Genomic DNA, 12,857 nt, shown 5'->3' on the forward strand with positions numbered 1-12,857 from the left:
TCTGATAGAGGGCTGTGAGACTTTGACGTGAGTGCAAAAATGGAGGCTCTAGACCCTTCCAGAGCTGAGATATCGAAATTCAAAATTTCGACCCGAAAAAAAAACGACAGTGTTACCCCTTTCGTTTTTTTTCCATTTTTGGGCGAAAAATTAAGTTTCTCCAATCTTCTCAAAACTCTGGATTCTGATAGAGGGCTGTGAGACTTTGACGTGAGTGCAAAAATGGAGGCTCTAGACCCTTCCAGAGCTGAGATATCGAAATTCAAAATTTCGACCCGAAAAAAAAACGACAGTGTTACCCCTTTCGTTTTTTTCCATTTTTGGGCGAAAAATTAAGTTTCTCCAATCTTCTCAAAACTCTGGATTCTGATAGAGGGCTGTGAGACTTTGACGTGAGTGCAAAAATGGAGGCTCTAGACCCTTCCAGAGCTGAGATATCGAAATTCAAATTTTCGACCCGAAAAAAAAACGACAGTGTTACCCCTTTCGTTTTTTTCCATTTTTGGGCGAAAAATTAAGTTTCTCCAATCTTCTCAAAACTCTGGATTCTGATAGAGGGCTGTGAGACTTTGACGTGAGTGCAAAAATGGAGGCTCTAGACCCTTCCAGACCTGAGATATCGAAATTCAAAATTTCGACCCGAAAAAAAAAACGACAGTGTTACCCCTTTCGTTTTTTTCCGTTTTTGGGCGAAAAATTAAGTTTCTCCAATCTTCTCAAAACTCTGGATTCTGATAGAGGGCTGTGAGACTTTGACGTGAGTGCAAAAATGGAGGCTCTAGACCCTTCCAGAGCTGAGATATCGAAATTCAAAATTTCGACCCGAAAAAAAAACGACAGTGTTACCCCTTTCGTTTTTTTCCATTTTTGGGCGAAAAATTAAGTTTCTCCAATCTTCTCAAAACTCTGGATTCTGATAGAGGGCTGTGAGACTTTGACGTGAGTGCAAAAATGGAGGCTCTAGACCCTTCCAGAGCTGAGATATCGAAATTCAAATTTTCGACCCGAAAAAAAAACGACAGTGTTACCCCTTTCGTTTTTTTCCATTTTTGGGCGAAAAATTAAGTTTCTCCAATCTTCTCAAAACTCTGGATTCTGATAGAGGGCTGTGAGACTTTGACGTGAGTGCAAAAATTGAGGCTCTAGACCCTTCCAGAGCTGAGATATCGAAATTCAAAATTTCGACCCGAAAAAAAAAACGACAGTGTTACCCCTTTCGTTTTTTTCCATTTTTGGGCGAAAAATTAAGTTTCTCCAATCTTCTCAAAACTCTGGATTCTGATAGAGGGCTGTGAGACTTTGATGTGAGTGCAAAAATGGAGGCTCTAGACCCATCCAGACCTGAGATATCGAAATTCAAATTTTCGACCCGAAAAAAAAACGACAGTGTTACCCCTTTCGTTTTTTTCCGTTTTTGGGCGAAAAATTAAGTTTCTCCAATCTTCTCAAAACTCTGGATTCTGATAGAGGGCTGTGAGACTTTGACGTGAGTGCAAAAATGGAGGCTCTAGACCCTTCCAGAGCTGAGATATCGAAATTCAAAATTTCGACCCGAAAAAAAAACGACAGTGTTACCCCTTTCGTTTTTTTCCGTTTTTGGGCGAAAAATTAAGTTTCTCCAATCTTCTCAAAACTCTGGATTCTGATAGAGGGCTGTGAGACTTTGACGTGAGTGCAAAAATGGAGGCTCTAGACCCTTCCAGAGCTGAGATATCGAAATTCAAAATTTCGACCCGAAAAAAAAACGACAGTGTTACCCCTTTCGTTTTTTTCCATTTTTGGGCGAAAAATTAAGTTTCTCCAATCTTCTCAAAACTCTGGATTCTGATAGAGGGCTGTGAGACTTTGACGTGAGTGCAAAAATGGAGGCTCTAGACCCTTCCAGAGCTGAGATATCGAAATTCAAAATTTCGACCCGAAAAAAAAACGACAGTGTTACCCCTTTCGTTTTTTTCCATTTTTGGGCGAAAAATTAAGTTTCTCCAATCTTCTCAAAACTCTGGATTCTGATAGAGGGCTGTGAGACTTTGACGTGAGTGCAAAAATGGAGGCTCTAGACCCTTCCAGAGCTGAGATATCGAAATTCAAAATTTCGACCCGAAAAAAAAACGACAGTGTTACCCCTTTCGTTTTTTTCCATTTTTGGGCGAAAAATTAAGTTTCTCCAATCTTCTCAAAACTCTGGATTCTGATAGAGGGCTGTGAGACTTTGACGTGAGTGCAAAAATGGAGGCTCTAGACCCTTCCAGAGCTGAGATATCGAAATTCAAAATTTCGACCCGAAAAAAAAACCGACAGTGTTACTTCCATTTTTGGGCGAAAAATTAAGGTTTCTCCAATCTTCTCAAAACTCTGGATTCTGATAGAGGGCTGTGAGACTTTGACGTGAGTGCAAAAATGGAGGCTCTAGACCCTTCCAGAGCTGAGATATCGAAATTCAAATTTTCGACCCGAAAAAAAAACGACAGTGTTACCCCTTTCGTTTTTTTCCATTTTTGGGCGAAAAATTAAGTTTCTCCAATCTTCTCAAAACTCTGGATTCTGATAGAGGGCTCTGAGACTTTGACGTGAGTGCAAAAATGGAGGCTCTAGACCCTTCCAGAGCTGAGATATCGAAATTCAAAATTTCGACCCGAAAAAAAAACGACAGTGTTACCCCTTTCGTTTTTTTCCATTTTTGGGCGAAAAATTAAGTTTCTCCAATCTTCTCAAAACTCTGGATTCTGATAGAGGGCTGTGAGACTTTGACGTGAGTGCAAAAATGGAGGCTCTAGACCCTTCCAGAGCTGAGATATCGAAATTCAAAATTTCGACCCGAAAAAAAAACGACAGTGTTACCCATTTAGTTTTTTTCCATTTTTGGGCGAAAAATTAAGTTACTCCAATCTTCTCAAAACTCTGGATTCTGATAGAGGGCTGTGAGACTTTGACGTGAGTGCAAAAATGGAGAATCTAGACCCTTCCAGAGCTGAGATATCGAAATTCAAATTTTCGACCCGAAAAAAAAACGACAGTGTTACCCCTTTCGTTTTTTTCCATTTTTGGGCGAAAAATTAAGTTTCTCCAATCTTCTCAAAACTCTGGATTCTGATAGAGGGCTCTGAGACTTTGACGTGAGTGCAAAAATTGAGGCTCTAGACCCTTCCAGAGCTGAGATATCGAAATTCAAAATTTCGACCCGAAAAAAAAACGACAGTGTTACCCCTTTCGTTTTTTTCCATTTTTGGGCGAAAAATTAAGTTTCTCCAATCTTCTCAAAACTCTGGATTCTGATAGAGGGCTGTGAGACTTTGACGTGAGTGCAAAAATGGAGGCTCTAGACCCTTCCAGAGCTGAGATATCGAAATTCAAAATTTCGACCCGAAAAAAAAACGACAGTGTTACCCCTTTCGTTTTTTTTCCATTTTTGGGCGAAAAATTAAGTTTCTCCAATCTTCTCAAAACTCTGGATTCTGATAGAGGGCTGTGAGACTTTGACGTGAGTGCAAAAATGGAGGCTCTAGACCCTTCCAGAGCTGAGATATCGAAATTCAAAATTTCGACCCGAAAAAAAAACGACAGTGTTACCCCTTTCGTTTTTTTCCATTTTTGGGCGAAAAATTAAGTTTCTCCAATCTTCTCAAAACTCTGGATTCTGATAGAGGGCTGTGAGACTTTGACGTGAGTGCAAAAATGGAGGCTCTAGACCCTTCCAGAGCTGAGATATCGAAATTCAAATTTTCGACCCGAAAAAAAAACGACAGTGTTACCCCTTTCGTTTTTTTCCATTTTTGGGCGAAAAATTAAGTTTCTCCAATCTTCTCAAAACTCTGGATTCTGATAGAGGGCTGTGAGACTTTGACGTGAGTGCAAAAATGGAGGCTCTAGACCCTTCCAGAGCTGAGATATCGAAATTCAAAATTTCGACCCGAAAAAAAAACGACAGTGTTACCCATTTAGTTTTTTTCCATTTTTGGGCGAAAAATTAAGTTACTCCAATCTTCTCAAAACTCTGGATTCTGATAGAGGGCTGTGAGACTTTGACGTGAGTGCAAAAATGGAGAATCTAGACCCTTCCAGAGCTGAGATATCGAAATTCAAATTTTCGACCCGAAAAAAAAACGACAGTGTTACCCCTTTCGTTTTTTTCCATTTTTGGGCGAAAAATTAAGTTTCTCCAATCTTCTCAAAACTCTGGATTCTGATAGAGGGCTCTGAGACTTTGACGTGAGTGCAAAAATTGAGGCTCTAGACCCTTCCAGAGCTGAGATATCGAAATTCAAAATTTCGACCCGAAAAAAAAACGACAGTGTTACCCCTTTCGTTTTTTTCCATTTTTGGGCGAAAAATTAAGTTTCTCCAATCTTCTCAAAACTCTGGATTCTGATAGAGGGCTGTGAGACTTTGACGTGAGTGCAAAAATGGAGGCTCTAGACCCTTCCAGAGCTGAGATATCGAAATTCAAAATTTCGACCCGAAAAAAAAACGACAGTGTTACCCCTTTCGTTTTTTTTCCATTTTTGGGCGAAAAATTAAGTTTCTCCAATCTTCTCAAAACTCTGGATTCTGATAGAGGGCTGTGAGACTTTGACGTGAGTGCAAAAATGGAGGCTCTAGACCCTTCCAGAGCTGAGATATCGAAATTCAAAATTTCGACCCGAAAAAAAAACGACAGTGTTACCCCTTTCGTTTTTTTCCATTTTTGGGCGAAAAATTAAGTTTCTCCAATCTTCTCAAAACTCTGGATTCTGATAGAGGGCTGTGAGACTTTGACGTGAGTGCAAAAATGGAGGCTCTAGACCCTTCCAGAGCTGAGATATCGAAATTCAAATTTTCGACCCGAAAAAAAAACGACAGTGTTACCCCTTTCGTTTTTTTCCATTTTTGGGCGAAAAATTAAGTTTCTCCAATCTTCTCAAAACTCTGGATTCTGATAGAGGGCTGTGAGACTTTGACGTGAGTGCAAAAATGGAGGCTCTAGACCCTTCCAGAGCTGAGATATCGAAATTCAAATTTTCGACCCGAAAAAAAAACGACAGTGTTACCCCTTTCGTTTTTTTCCATTTTTGGGCGAAAAATTAAGTTTCTCCAATCTTCTCAAAACTCTGGATTCTGATAGAGGGCTGTGAGACTTTGACGTGAGTGCAAAAATGGAGGCTCTAGACCCTTCCAGAGCTGAGATATCGAAATTCAAATTTTCGACCCGAAAAAAAAACGACAGTGTTACCCCTTTCGTTTTTTTCCATTTTTGGGCGAAAAATTAAGTTTCTCCAATCTTCTCAAAACTCTGGATTCTGATAGAGGGCTGTGAGACTTTGACGTGAGTGCAAAAATGGAGGCTCTAGACCCTTCCAGACCTGAGATATCGAAATTCAAAATTTCGACCCGAAAAAAAAAACGACAGTGTTACCCCTTTCGTTTTTTTCCGTTTTTGGGCGAAAAATTAAGTTTCTCCAATCTTCTCAAAACTCTGGATTCTGATAGAGGGCTGTGAGACTTTGACGTGAGTGCAAAAATGGAGGCTCTAGACCCTTCCAGAGCTGAGATATCGAAATTCAAAATTTCGACCCGAAAAAAAAACGACAGTGTTACCCCTTTCGTTTTTTTCCATTTTTGGGCGAAAAATTAAGTTTCTCCAATCTTCTCAAAACTCTGGATTCTGATAGAGGGCTGTGAGACTTTGACGTGAGTGCAAAAATGGAGGCTCTAGACCCTTCCAGAGCTGAGATATCGAAATTCAAATTTTCGACCCGAAAAAAAAACGACAGTGTTACCCCTTTCGTTTTTTTCCATTTTTGGGCGAAAAATTAAGTTTCTCCAATCTTCTCAAAACTCTGGATTCTGATAGAGGGCTGTGAGACTTTGACGTGAGTGCAAAAATTGAGGCTCTAGACCCTTCCAGAGCTGAGATATCGAAATTCAAAATTTCGACCCGAAAAAAAAAACGACAGTGTTACCCCTTTCGTTTTTTTCCATTTTTGGGCGAAAAATTAAGTTTCTCCAATCTTCTCAAAACTCTGGATTCTGATAGAGGGCTGTGAGACTTTGATGTGAGTGCAAAAATGGAGGCTCTAGACCCTTCCAGACCTGAGATATCGAAATTCAAAATTTCGACCCGAAAAAAAAACGACAGTGTTACCCCTTTCGTTTTTTTCCGTTTTTGGGCGAAAAATTAAGTTTCTCCAATCTTCTCAAAACTCTGGATTCTGATAGAGGGCTGTGAGACTTTGACGTGAGTGCAAAAATGGAGGCTCTAGACCCTTCCAGAGCTGAGATATCGAAATTCAAAATTTCGACCCGAAAAAAAAACGACAGTGTTACCCCTTTCGTTTTTTTCCGTTTTTGGGCGAAAAATTAAGTTTCTCCAATCTTCTCAAAACTCTGGATTCTGATAGAGGGCTGTGAGACTTTGACGTGAGTGCAAAAATGGAGGCTCTAGACCCTTCCAGAGCTGAGATATCGAAATTCAAAATTTCGACCCGAAAAAAAAACGACAGTGTTACCCCTTTCGTTTTTTTCCATTTTTGGGCGAAAAATTAAGTTTCTCCAATCTTCTCAAAACTCTGGATTCTGATAGAGGGCTGTGAGACTTTGACGTGAGTGCAAAAATGGAGGCTCTAGACCCTTCCAGAGCTGAGATATCGAAATTCAAAATTTCGACCCGAAAAAAAAACGACAGTGTTACCCCTTTCGTTTTTTTCCATTTTTGGGCGAAAAATTAAGTTTCTCCAATCTTCTCAAAACTCTGGATTCTGATAGAGGGCTGTGAGACTTTGACGTGAGTGCAAAAATGGAGGCTCTAGACCCTTCCAGACCTGAGATATCGAAATTCAAAATTTCGACCCGAAAAAAAAACGACAGTGTTACCCCTTTCGTTTTTTTCCGTTTTTGGGCGAAAAATTAAGTTTCTCCAATCTTCTCAAAACTCTGGATTCTGATAGAGGGCTGTGAGACTTTGACGTGAGTGCAAAAATGGAGGCTCTAGACCCTTCCAGAGCTGAGATATCGAAATTCAAAATTTCGACCCGAAAAAAAAACGACAGTGTTACCCCTTTCGTTTTTTTCCATTTTTGGGCGAAAAATTAAGTTTCTCCAATCTTCTCAAAACTCTGGATTCTGATAGAGGGCTGTGAGACTTTGACGTGAGTGCAAAAATGGAGGCTCTAGACCCTTCCAGAGCTGAGATATCGAAATTCAAAATTTCGACCCGAAAAAAAAACGACAGTGTTACCCCTTTCGTTTTTTTCCATTTTTGGGCGAAAAATTAAGTTTCTCCAATCTTCTCAAAACTCTGGATTCTGATAGAGGGCTGTGAGACTTTGACGTGAGTGCAAAAAAATGGAGGCTCTAGACCCTTCCAGAGCTGAGATATCGAAATTCAAAATTTCGACCCGAAAAAAAAACGACAGTGTTACCCCTTTCGTTTTTTTCCATTTTTGGGCGAAAAATTAAGTTTCTCCAATCTTCTCAAAACTCTGGATTCTGATAGAGGGCTGTGAGACTTTGACGTGAGTGCAAAAATGGAGGCTCTAGACCCTTCCAGAGCTGAGATATCGAAATTCAAAATTTCGACCCGAAAAAAAAACGACAGTGTTACCCCTTTCGTTTTTTTCCATTTTTGGGCGAAAAATTAAGTTTCTCCAATCTTCTCAAAACTCTGGATTCTGATAGAGGGCTGTGAGACTTTGACGTGAGTGCAAAAATGGAGGCTCTAGACCCTTCCAGAGCTGAGATATCGAAATTCAAAATTTCGACCCCTGAAAAAAAAACCGACAGTGTTACCCCTTTCGTTTTTGGGCGAAAAATTAAGTTTCTCCAATCTTCTCAAAACTCTGGATTCTGATAGAGGGCACTGAGACTTACACCTGAGGGCAAAAATGGAGGCTCTAGACCCTTCCAGAGCTGAGATATCGAAACTCAAAATTTCGACCCGAAAAAAAAACGACAGTGTTACCCCTTACGTTTTTTTTTTTGGGCGAAAAATTAAGTATCCACAATCTTCTCGAAACTCTGGATTCTGATAGAGGGCACTGAGACTTACACCTGAGTGCAAAAATGGAGGCTCTAGACCCTTCCAGAGCTGAGATATCGAAACTCAAAATTTCGACCCAAAAAAAAAAACGACAGTGTTACCCCTTACGGTTTTTTTTTTGGGCGAAAAATTAAGTATCCACAATCTTCTCGAAACTCTGGATTCTGATAGAGGGCACTGAGACTTACACCTGAGTGCAAAAATGGAGGCTCTAGACCCTTCCAGAGCTGAGATATCGAAACTCAAAATTTCGACCCGAAAAAAAACGACAGTGTTACCCCTTACGTTTTTTTTTTGGGGGCGAAAAATTAAGTATCCCCAATCTTCTCGAAACTCTGGATTCTGATAGAGCGCACTGAGACTTACACCTGAGTGCAAAAATGGAGGCTCTAGACCCTTCCAGAGCTGAGATATCGAAACTCAAAATTTCGACCCGAAAAAAATACGACAGTGTTACCCCTTACGTTTTTTTTGGGGGGGCGAAAAATTAAGTATCCCCAATCTTCTCGAAGCTCTGGATTCTGATAGAGGGCACTGAGACTTACACCTGAGTGCAAAAATGGAGGCTCTAGACCCTTCCAGAGCTGAGATATCGAAACTCAAAATTTCGACCCGAAAAAAAAAACGACAGTGTTACCCCTTACGTTTTTTTTGGGGGGGCGAAAAATTAAGTATCCCCAATCTTCTCGAAACTCTGGATTCTGATAGAGGGCACTGAGACTTACACCTGAGTGCAAAAATGGAGGCTCTAGACCCTTCCAGAGCTGAGATATCGAAACTCAAAATTTCGACCCGAAAAAAAAAACGACAGTGTTACCCCTTACGTTTTTTTTTTTTGGGCGAAAAATTAAGTATCCCCAATCTTCTCGAAACTCTGGATTCTGATAGAGGGCACTGAGACTTACACCTGAGTGCAAAAATGGAGGCTCTAGACCCTTCCAGAGCTGAGATATCGAAACTCAAAATTTCGACCCGAAAAAAAAACGACAGTGTTACCCCTTACGTTTTTTTTTTTTGGGCGAAAAATTAAGTAACCCCAATCTTCTCGAAACTCTGGATTCTGATAGAGGGCACTGAGACTTACACCTGAGTGCAAAAATGGAGGCTCTAGACCCTTCCAGAGCTGAGATATCGAAACTCAAAATTTCGACCTGAAAAAAAAACGACAGTGTTACCCCTTACGTTTTTTTTTTTTTGGCGAAAAATTAAGTATCCCCAATCTTCTCGAAACTCTGGATTCTGATAGAGGGCACTGAGACTTACACCTGAGTGCAAAAATGGAGGCTCTAGACCCTTCCAGAGCTGAGATATCGAAACTCAAAATTTCGACCCGAAAAAAAAACGACAGTGTTACCCCTTACGTTTTTTTTTTTTTGGGCGAAAAATTAAGTATCCCCAATCTTCTCGAAACTCTGGATTCTGATAGAGGGCACTGAGACTTACACCTGAGTGCAAAAATGGAGGCTCTAGACCCTTCCAGAGCTGAGATATCGAAACTCAAAATTTCGACACGAAAAAAAAACGACAGTGTTACCCCTTACGTTTTTTTTTTTTTGGGCGAAAAAATAAGTATCCCCAATCTTCTCGAAACTCTGGTTTCTGATAGAGGGCACTGAGACTTACACCTGAGTGCAAAAATGGAGGCTCTAGACCCTTCCAGAGCTGAGATATCGAAACTCAAAATTTCGACCCGAAAAAAAACGACAGTGTTACCCCTTACGTTTTTTTTTTTGGGCGAAAAATTAAGTATCCCCAATCTTCTCGAAACTCTGGATTCTGATAGAGGGCACTGAGACTTACACCTGAGTGCAAAAATGGAGGCTCTAGACCCTTCCAGAGCTGAGATATCGAAACTCAAAATTTCGACCCGAAAAAAAAACGACAGTGTTACCCCTTACGTTTTTTTTTTGGGCGAAAAATTAAGTATCCCCAACCTTCTCGAAACTCTGGATTCTGATAGAGGGCACTGAGACTTACACCTGAGTTTAAAAATGGAGGCTCTAGACCCTTCCAGAGCTGAGATATCGAAACTGAAAATTTCGACCCGAAAAAAAACCGACAGTGTTACCCCTTACGTTTTTTTTTTTTTGGGCGAAAATTTAAGTATCCCCAATCTTCTCGAAACTCTGGATTCTGATAGAGGGCACTGAGACTTACACCTGAGTGCAAAAATGGAGGCTCTAGACCCTTCCAGAGCTGAGATATCGAAACTCTAAATTTCGACCCGAAAAAAAAATTACAGTGTTACCCCTTACGTTTTTTTTTTTTGGGCGAAAAATTAAGTATCCCCAATCTTCTCGAAACTTTGGATTCTGATAGAGGGCACTGAGACTTACACCTGAGTGCAAAAATGGAGGCTCTAGACCCTTCCAGAGCTGAGATATCGAAACTCAAAATTTCGACCCGAAAAAAAAACGACAGTGTTACCCCTTACGTTTTTTTTTTTTTGGGCGAAAAATTAAGTATCCCCAATCTTCTCGAAACTCTGGATTCTAATAGAGGGCACTGAGACTTAGACCTGAGTGCAAAAATGGAGGCTCTAGACCCTTCCAGAGCTGAGATATCGAAACTCAAAATTTCGACCCGAAAAAAAACGACAGTGTTACCCCTTACGTTTTTTTTTTTTTGGGCGCAAAAATTAAGTATCCCCAATCTTCTCGAAACTCTGGATTCTGATAGAGGGCACTGAGACTTACACCTGAGTGCAAAAATGGAGGCTCTAGACCCTTCCAGAGCTGAGATATCGAAACTGAAAATTTCGACCCGAAAAAAAAACGACAGTGTTACCCCTTACGTTTTTTTTTTTGGGGCGAAAAATTAAGTATCCCCAATCTTCTCGAAACTCTGGATTCTGATAGAGGGCACTGAGACTTACACCTGAGTGCAAAAATGGAGGCTCTAGACCCTTCCAGAGCTGAGATATCGAAACTCAAAATTTCGACCCGAAAAAAAAACGACAGTGTTACCCCTTACGTTTTTTTTTTGGGCGAAAAATTAAGTATCCCCAATCTTCTCGAAACTCTGGATTCTGATAGAGGGCACTGAGACTTACACCTGAGTGCAAAAATGGAGGCTCTAGACCCTTCCAGAGCTGAGATATCGAAACTCAAAATTTCGACCCGAAAAAAAAAACGACAGTGTTACCCCTTACGTTTTTTTTTTTTGGGCGAAAAATTAAGTATCCCCAATCTTCTCGAAACTCTGGATTCTTATAGAGGGCACTGAGACTTACACCTGAGTGCAAAAATGGAGGCTCTAGACCCTTCCAGAGCTGAGATATCGAAACTCAAAATTTCGACCCGAAAAAAAAACGACAGTGTTACCCCTTACGTTTTTTTTTTTTGGGCGAAAAATTAAGTATCCCCAATCTTCTCGAAACTCTGGATTCTGATAGAGGGCACTGAGACTTACACCTGAGTGCAAAAATGGAGGCTCTAGACCCTTCCAGAACTGAGATATCGAAACTCAAAATATCGACCCGAAAAAAAAAACGACAGTGTTACCCCTTACGTTTTTTTGGGGGGGGCGAAAAATTAAGTATCCCCAATCTTCTCGAAACTCTGGATTCTGATAGAGGGCACTGAGACTTACACCTGAGCTTAAAAATGGAGGCTCTAGACCCTTCCAGAGCTGAGATATCGAAACTGAAAATTTCGACCCGAAAAAAAAACGACAGTGTTACCCCTTACGTTTTTTTTTTTTTTTGGGCGAAAATTAAGTATCCCCAATCTTCTCGAAACTCTGGATTCTGATAGAGGGCACTGAGACTTACACCTGAGTGCAAAAATGGAGGCTCTAGACCCTTCCAGAGCTGAGATATCGAAACTCAAAATTTCGACCTGAAAAAAAAAACGACAGCGTTACCCCTTACGTTTTTTTTTTTTTGGGGCGAAAAATTAAGTATCCCCAATCTTCTCGAAACTCTGGATTCTGATAGAGGGCACTGAGACTTACACCTGAGTGCAAAAGACTCAGGTCTAAGTCCCATGGCCCTCTATCAGAATGCAGAGTTTTTCTATGTGAAAAACTCTGCATTTTTAAAACAGCGGTTTTCTGTGTGAATATATAGTGAAGTGCAATTTGTTCCTGTGATCAAAGCTGAATTTGCAGCATCATTACTCCAGTCTTCAGTGTCACATGATCCTACAGAAATTATTATAATATGATGCTCAAGAAACATGATTATTATCCATGTTGAAAACAGTTTTCATTTTCATTCAGAATCCATTTTTATTTCAGGATTCTTTGAATAGAAAGTTCAAAAGAACAGAATTGATCTGAAATGAAAAGCTTTTGTGACATTAATCACTACCATTCAAAAGTTTGGGGCCAGTGAGAATTTATTTTATATTTTTGGGGGAAAGAAATTAGAAAATACTTTTATTCATCAAGGATGAGTTAAATTGATCAAAAGTTACAGTAAAGATATTAATAATGTTAGAAAAGATTATATTTTAAATAAATGCTGTTCTTTTGAACTTTCTATTCATCATAGAATTTTGGAGGAAAAAATGGTACACGACTGTTTTCAACATTGAAAATAACAATTTATGTTTTTTTGAGCATAAAATCATCATATTAGAATGATTTCTGAAGGATCACGTGACACTGAAAACTAATGTGTAATCAGCAACAGTAATGATGTTGAAAATTCAGCTTTCAAATTACATTTTAAAATATATTAAAATAGAAAACAGTCATTTTAAATTGTCATAATATTTCACAATATTACCATTTGTCATTTTTTTTCATCAAATAAGGCAGCCTTGGTGAGCAGAAGAGACTTCATTTAAAAACATAAAACATCTTACTGATCTAAAACTTTTGACCGGTAGTGCATGTTCAC

Source organism: Pimephales promelas, chromosome 25 (genome assembly GCF_988280905.1).
Source record: "Pimephales promelas chromosome 25, fPimPro1.hap1.1, whole genome shotgun sequence".
Classification (NCBI taxonomy): domain Eukaryota; kingdom Metazoa; phylum Chordata; class Actinopteri; order Cypriniformes; family Leuciscidae; genus Pimephales; species Pimephales promelas.